The sequence below is a fragment of the Pipra filicauda genome, unplaced genomic scaffold (assembly GCF_003945595.2).
Source record: "Pipra filicauda isolate LSUMZ 115617 unplaced genomic scaffold, ASM394559v2 scaffold666_size289731_pilon, whole genome shotgun sequence".
Lineage (NCBI taxonomy): Eukaryota > Metazoa > Chordata > Aves > Passeriformes > Pipridae > Pipra > Pipra filicauda.
Genome location: NW_024104827.1, coordinates 277,241 through 285,748, shown reverse-complemented (window position 1 = coordinate 285,748; position 8,508 = coordinate 277,241).

The following is an 8,508-nucleotide window of genomic DNA, read 5'->3' as shown; positions in this document are numbered from 1 at the left end:
GGAGAGGCTCTGTCTGACAAATGCACTTCCATCTCCATCCCAGTTCCTCCTCTGGTTCCTCCTCGTGTCCCTGCCGGATCAGGGTAAAGCCACCAGAACACCAGGGGCTCCTGTGTCCCCCAGCAAAGGAGATAGAGGCTGAGGGCCAGGGGGGACTCAGTTCCAGCAGAGGCTCAGCTTTGGGGTTTCATCCAAATGCCTAATTAAATTCTCAGAGTGCTAACTGCTCGGGATCCAACACAAATAGCTGCACAAGCCAGAGGTAAGGCAGGGAAAGGATGGAGAGGAGGGGAAAGCAGGGAGAAACCTAAAACAAATAAATTAATTAAACAAATAAATAGGGAGAGAAATAACACAGGGAAAATAACCTAAAAGCAGCGGCAGCCCTGGCCGCCGGAGCACTCATTAGCAGCGGGAGAGGAGGGAAGTGTCTCGCTGTCTGGGGCTGTCATCCTTCATCCTGACGAGCACTTAGGGAGTCGCGACCCCTTTCAGCATCGCCATACAGGCAATCAGCCCCTCGCATCGGTCACTGCCGCCGCGCCACAGCCCCGCCTCGGCACAGGCACGCGCGGAAAGCAGGATATTATATCCCCGGGAAGCAGGGATGGGGGAGGCAGCTGCCCACGCCACCCCCCCTGCCTGCCCCTCACACCCCAGGGTGGGCAGGGAACAGGCAGCAGCAAAGGCAGGAGCTGCCAAGCCTCAGCCCCATCCGATGCCCGCAGCCCTCGGGTTGCCCCCCGGCCCCTGCCCTGGGAGAGGCCCAGGGAGCAGCACATCCATTCTGCACATGAGCTGTCTCTGGGAGGCAGAGCTGTCAGCAAACACTGATTTCAGCTGGGTTTAAAGGGAAAAAATCCGGTGTCATCTGCTGAGAAGGAGCCCGGGAGCATTTGTGGCCAGGCCAGGGGCTGGGGGGTGGCTGTGACCCCCGGGTCACAGTGGAAGGAGGATCCCAGGCTGGCACGTTCCCAGGGCTCCATGGGGGCAAGCAGAGCTGCTCCTGGGGCACAGCTGGCTGCCTCTGCCCAGCTCCCCTTGGGCGCTGGGATAATCTGGAGCGTGGCTAGTGCCGAGAGAGGCTGAGCTGGAGCCTCGGAGGTGCTGCCATTGCCTCTGCCCAGTGCTGAACAGCAGATCACTGCCTGGATAATGGGAGCAACTGCCGTGAGAGGGAAGAGGACATGGCAGTCCTGGGCTTGTTCCAGCCAGGGAGAACCACAGGAGCAGGGGGACAGGGCTGAAAGCCTCTTTCCAAACTAACCTGGCCCTGAGTGACACAGGAGCAGGAGATGCTCCCCAGAGGAGGGGATGCTCTGCGCTCACCAGGGTCTGGGCTGCGTCGCCTTGGAAAGACAAACAGCTGAGCTCACACGGTGTTCTCCCTGCAGGAATAGCTCATTCCCTCCCACAGACCTCCCTGATCCAGCTGGGATGGTTCACACTGGGGGCAGTTGCTCTCACACAAACGTGCCACGTGCTGCACAGCACCAGCTCCCCCGGCCCTGCTGCCCCCGAGCCAGGCGGGAACGAGCCGCGCTCTGCGCTGGGTTATGGTGACACAGAGCCAGCAGTGCCAGTGTTCTCTCTCCACGAAAGAGCACTGGGTTTATGGTGACACAGAGCCAGCAGTGCCAGTGTTCCCTCTCCACGAAGCCACAGCTCTGAACGTACCGAGACACCTCTGGATTTCCTCTGCAAACATCGCCTGTTCCGCCGGACTGTTTGCTCCTCGTCAACACAGGGGAAATTTGTCCGGGTGCTTCAACACCTCGAGAGCAAACAGTGTGTGGTTATTTAAGCAAAAAAAAGCAAACACTTCTTCCACTGAAACGTGAAGTTAAAAAAGACAAGGGAAGGAAGGGACGTGCCTGTACCCTGTAGGAGGGTGCAGAGCATCAGGACCGCCCTGGCAGTGCTGGGACAGGCAGCTCCATGACAGGGAGCTGGGGCACAGGCCCCAGACTGGCTTTGCCACAGTCATTGGGTTCATGCCCCTTTTTGGGGAGCCCCTGCTCAGGCCCATGCCCTGCATGGGGTGTCACAGCCTGCCAGGAGGGCCATACCAAGGCACCTCAGGTTTGGAGCCACCACTGCCACTCCAGTTCAGGCCTTTAATTTTTATTTATTTCTTTCTCTATTTTCATTTAACTGAAACTGAACCTCTGTTCCGGTTTCCCTGATTCCATAAAGGGATATCGGTTACACTGTGAGTCCAATTTATTCTTTTCTACATATTCATTAAATCCCAGGTTGTTACTGCACTATTTAATGGAATTGATGGTGTAATTAAGCTACAGGCAGACATTAACCACCAGAACTGTCAGGGAGGTTTAGGATCCTTTACTGCTCTGCTCCTGGTGTTATATGGTTCCTAACTTATAACACCGACTCCAGCCAGTTGGTTCAAACCACGCACTTCCCACCTAGTGCATGCCCAGAGCCCAGTCCAGAGCAGCCCCAGTGGCACCAGGGCGATGTCCTTGGCCAGGGCCTCGCTGCCACATCCCCACACACATGCTGTGTCCCACTGGCATTTTGCAGGATGGTATTTATGCTTTCTGTGCCTTGCTCACTGTCCTCTACCCATCTGCTTTGGAACACACCTTCCCCAGGGGTATTTTCTAACACAAACACACCGTGGCCTCTTTGGAATCAATCCCGATTCACCCCAACAGAAGCAGGTGAGCTGTACCCCCCTCACACATCCATCAGTGAGATACACGAGCTTTGGGTTTCATAACATGAGAATCTCATCCTATTGCTGGGGGCTGGAATAAGGGAGCAGCCTGGGACAGTTTGCAAATCACTCCGAGGTTCACCATGGGGCCATGTGCTGCTGTTCTCACAAACATCAGCTCCAAAGACATGAGCAGCTCCAACCCAGGTGTGTGTGTGCCTGACCCGATTTTCACTCATATTCAGGTAAGTGGATCCAGTTTGAGGTGGCTCACAGTCCTGCCCAACCACTCTGCCCTGTGCCAAAATCCTCTTTTCTCCCCCACAATCAAATCTGCTCTGGTCCCTGCCCGCCTCATCCCCTGGTAGAGGGAAGCACAAACCACAGACACCAGCTGGAACAAAGGCAGCACCGGGGCATTCAAATGCTCCCTGGCACTGGGGTACCTCCCTTCTCCTGGGCTTGAACACCTCCCTGTGCTCCCTGACACCTTTGGTTCCTGCTAGACATGGTGCAAACACCCCAGCAAATAAATACTTGCCCACTGGAGTTTGCCTACCTGAGCACAGAAATCAGGCTTTATCAGCCAAGGAGGAAATGTCCAGCTCTGGGGGGAGGCTGGAGCAGAGGGAAGCTGGTGGGCAGCACCCACACTCCACGGGGGCAGCCACAGCTCTTCCCTGCTCCCTGCCCGAGGCTGAACCTCCCAAAGGCTTTGCAGGCTGGAGGGGAGGCCGCAGTAATAATACCTCTGCGTTCAGAGATTGCTTCCCAGTGCCTTATCTGCCCGGAGATATCAGCATCTGATCACACGGTAATTACCAGGCCAGATTTGCACTAATTGGCTCTCTGGAGTAAAGTTACCTCGATCTGCGTGTCCTGGGTGCTCAGCAGGCAGCGATTTACAGCCCAACAGGTTCAGTGGGATGATCTAACAGGGATTAGCTGCAGCCACCAGCCGGGGAGCCCGGGACCCTTGCCAGACACACGTCTGCAAGCTTTAGGGAAAAAACATGGCTTTTTAGGGAAAAACCGTGGCTGTGGGCTCTGCCACCATCTGTGCACAGCCCGGGTACCCCCTCAGCTCCCACTCTGTTCATGGCTTGGCTTTGGGTGGTGTCTGGTTTGCATAATGGGATGATATAATAACGCAGTGGCTTTTAAGAGGGGACAGATCCAAAGGAGGGGTGGGTGTGCTGTGGGAAAGGGCGGCTCCTGTGCTTGCCTGCAGGACAGGGAGAGCTGGAGGGGATCTTGGGGAGCATAACCCTGTACCCCAGCACCAAGACAGCCATGGGAAAAGGGGCTTCAGCTTCTCCTGGAGACCATCAGCCTTGGAGGCTCTTTGCCCTCCCCAGGTGCAGCATTGCTCCCATGGCCATCCTGCAGCACCAGCAGATCTTGCTTCCACCAAGTTCAACTGATTTTTCTATTCCTCCCACAGTGTGCCTGGAGTGACCAAATGCCATCTTTCCATGTCTTTTTTCCTTGTTTTTGTTTCTGTAATACCATATGTTTTGGAAGGCAGGGTACCTCAAAGGCACCCCGAAATGAAACCCACCAGTTAAACATGGGAAATTACTATTCTCTTTTACTGCAGTTTCAGCTAAAAAATGGAGACTAAGGAAAATCATGCAGAGAAGCTAAGTTGGGGATTCTTTTTTTTTTTTTTAATCAGTTTTCTTTACTGAGATGAAAACACCTCAGAAAATCTCCAAATCATCACCTGGGTGATGGGAGTTGGTAACACGGAGAGGGGGCCCTTCCCTGGGGCAGGATTTTTAATAACTTCCTCACCACGGGAGGCTGTTAGAGAATCTCAGCTGGAAGATTTTTTTCACCCAGCTGGATCTTGCAGTCTTCTTACATCATTAACTCACCGAGATAATTTCTGAAGAGGGGTTTGTTTGGAGCTGGTTTGATTTCCTTCCTGACAAACCTTCCAGGTAAATCTCAGTGCTTTTTCATTTTCCAAGGGAGAATAAAGTCTCTGATGTGACAATCACTGTGTCCTGCTGGACCAGCACTATTGTCCCAGGGTAAGGGAATGCAGATGACAAGTTGTGTGGCTCCTCTGCAGCAGCAAGGGCTCTGCCTGATGGATCCTGGCTGCTCTGCTGAGCACTGTCCCCGAAATGCCGGAGCTGGTCCCGCTGGGATGCGATGCCAGACAAGGCACAGCAGTGCTGGGGCAGCAGCAGAGCTCAGAGCCCCCCGTGCCGTGTCCTGCTCCTCAGCTCACGCTTCAATTGGCAGGTTTGGGGCTGAGAAGAAATGTTTCTTTCACAGCACATTACCAGCAATCACAGTCTTTCTTTCCCCTTTATATCTAAAGAAATCCTTGCTATTGCCAGGGCCAGAGGTCAGCCCTTTCCTTTCTGCTGCTTTCTCTGCCACACGTCTGTTCTGCTTCTCCTTTTCCATTGCTCTGGAGTTCGTAACAGGTTGGGTTTTTTTTTTTCTTACCTTCAGCTGAGCACTTGGGTTTTGATGATTTTTTTTTTTCTTAGTATTTCTTTTCAAGAGCCTTGCAAACAAGACTCCAGACTTTGGGACTGTTTGGGCACCCATCCATCTCTTGAACAGTGCAACTCTGGTCAGCTCCTGGTCTAGCAGGAGTACCACCAGGTCATATTTTAAGTCCTTAGCAAATTGTTACTGGAAAATGACCCTGCAGCCATGAGTTTCCCAACTCAGTAATCCAACTGCTGCTCTTGCACTGCTTTTAAATGAGTTGCCTTTTAATTCTATCAAGCACTTGCTTGGTCTCACTGCACGGGGAAGGATAAATATTGCTCCTACTCCAGGAAACAAAGTGGCTTTGACTGAGAAAATACGCCTTGGGGAGAAATTGGTCTGGCCTGGCTGTTGTGGATGACACGGGGGGAGAGGGAAGGGGAGTGTCTCTGTCCAGGGCTGCTCCCCTGTGCTCCCTGGCCTCTCCCCACGGCTCATCCCCGGCTCAGAGGGATGACTTGGGAGTGACAGGGGAACCCAGGCTCCATTACACCCGAGTCGTTTGTCACTCTGCAAGGAGCAGTGACAAGGAGGACAATTAGTGCGAGCAGGAGGTGATGTTTATGATGTGGAGCCTCGTCCATTAGCCAAGTGTTTATCAGTTGGGTGTTTGCCCATCCCTGAAGGGCAATGAGGGAGTTGGTGGGGTCAGCAAAAGGCCTCACCATCCTTCTCCAGAGACTCAACTTTCATTAAAGGGATCATAAAAATTAAATAATAAAGCAGTTCTCTGCTGTCACTTGTGGCAAAGCCGTCCTGAGCAGCAGAGGCAGCTGATGCTGCCTGTGTTTGCAGAGAGCCTGGACCAGGATTCCCCAAGCAAGAACCACAGAGCAGAGTGGGCAGGGGATGCCCCACGTTAAGCATTTGTGGGTGGGGGGATTCAGTGCATCACTGTTCTATGGATTCTGCAGCTGTAGCTACCAAGGAGCCATCACACTGTCACTGCTTTTAATCCTCAGTCAGCACAGGGCACAGGAAAGGTTTAATTCCTTGAAGTGTAGCCTCAGTTTGCAGATGTGGCTCAGGAAATGGATTCACTCAAAGCAGAACAAACCCACGGGGTCGCCACAAGGCAGAACTGTGACAGGACATGGCACGTCCTTCCTCCCCAGGCAGCCTTGAGCCACTTCTCCCCAGAGATCCACCGCTGGGCTTCGCCACTGCATTCAGTTCGTCCTTCCAGGGGGCAGGGGGGTCTCCCACATTTGGCACATGCTGTCATCCTGCTCAGCCTGAATTTCCCAGTGAGGCCGAGGCGGAGACCTGGGCTTCCCAGGGACGTGTCCCATTTTCTGCTTTCTGCTCTGGCAGAGCTCGGGAGCCCGCGGAGAGGGACGTGCTGCGCCGCTCCCTGCCCAGAGCGCTGCTCCGGCAGCCTCACGACGGGCTCCTGGTTGTTTTTGCTGTACCTGTGGGTGGATGTGGGAGTCTTTGATCATCTGGGATTACTGCAGCATTATGAGCTTTCAAACAGCAGCGAATGCTCTGGATACAAAAGTGGGTCATGTACGGTGCTGTGCCGGGGATGCTTTGATGCGCAGGGAGAGGGGGAGGCCGGCACGGAGGATGGAAGGATGGACCGGGCATGGTTTGCACGGTGCAGGTTCAACTTCAGTTCAAATCTGGGAGTTTTGCTGGGCGTGCTGGCAGGGCTGCCTGGGGACAAAAGGCTCTCTGTGGAGATGGAGGACTGCCTGTTTCCAGAGATAAGGAGGAAATGTGGGAGATCGAGGCATGAACAGGCTTCCCTGTGCCCAGCACTGAGCTTCCTCCTCTCGCTGGCCCCGGAGTGGTGCAGAACACAGGAGCTGCTGGGAGGTGGGAATCACACCCAGCCACAGCCCCATCCCATATTCCCTCAGATGTGTTCTGCTGCTAATGAAATAATGTAAGAGACATCATTCCCCGTCACTTCCAGTTACACCCCCCACGCCAGAGCCTGCCACCGTCCCCTCTTCGCAAGGGTAACAAACCTCTGCTAAAAAGAAAGGCCATTAATAATAATTACCACAAAGAAGAAAAAAATAAACCTCTCTCTTTCTCTCTCTTTTTTTAATGAGCCCTAAAAAAATAAGTTTCTTAATTGAAAAGCTTTCTACTTTGGAGTCAGCTCCAGCACTTCAGAGCAGCCCAAGCAGAGCTGGCAAGCGAAGATGAAACGGAGGAGTGGGTCAGACAGTGCCTTATGGGGGCTGAGAGACAGACCTCAAAGCCAGGGGCACATGGACACCATCACTGACATTCAAGGAACTATCAACAAGGCACTAATTGGATTGAAAGGAGGCAGCAGATGGAAAGAACCAAAGCAGGAAAACAGCTTTGGAGCAAACATCATTAGAAAGAGAAGTTTAGGCAAGGAAGAGGAGCCAGTCCTGAGCACAGGAGCCACGTGAGGGAGGCTCCTGGAGAGCCCCCAATACTCCCTGTGCCCATGGGGAGGATCAGCAGGCTGGGGCTTCTCCTCCTGCCTCTGCCACAGGCTGTGGGGGCTCAGCAGGATGATCCACTCACTGGAGCACAGGAGAAGCCAGCGCGTGTCATGGGAGGGTGCGAGTGGCTCCGTGAGCAGGACCTGCTCCCTCAGGGTCTTATGCAGAGGCTGTAATTCAACTCTGAGCAAAACTCATCGAGGGCAGGGAGTAATCTCCTCTCGTCTGGAAGGGGCCAGAGGATTTATGAACCCACCTGTCTGGTGGTGAAGTGCCCTCTTGGTAAATGCTTTGCTAAGTGTTCGTTCATCTTCCTCCCTGGCAGCGGCAGTGCAAGGACAGGCAGCCCCGAGCAGGGGGGAGGAGGGACAGCAGGGACATTAGCTTGGCCTGATGATCACTCTCCATTCAGGACCGGGTACTGACCCACAGGATGACAAAGGGCCCCAGGAGAATTAATTTAAACCACTGCTGTGGTGCAGAAGGCCGAAAGCCACGAGCCACCTGCATGGTACAGCTGGCACCAGATCATTTCCCATTCCCATTTCATAACTATTAAGCTAAAGCTTTATCAGCTGGCAAGACAGGCCCCACTGCTGGAGCATCCATCGCTCTGATGTGAACAGGTCACTGAGAATGGCCACGGACATGCAGCCCCCAAGTGATGAGGGCTCATTTCCCCGCCGCACACGTGCCCGTGCGGGGTGGCTGCTCTTCCTGTGGCGTTCACTGCCTGGCAGCTGCCCAGCCCCGGGCACAAAATGCTTCCACTGAGGCTTGATCGATCACCTCTCACATTTGGCTACTCACTCGCTGGATTAATGAGCCGTGGGATCCAGGATGTGGCAACGTGCTCTTCCTACCGGCATCGATGTG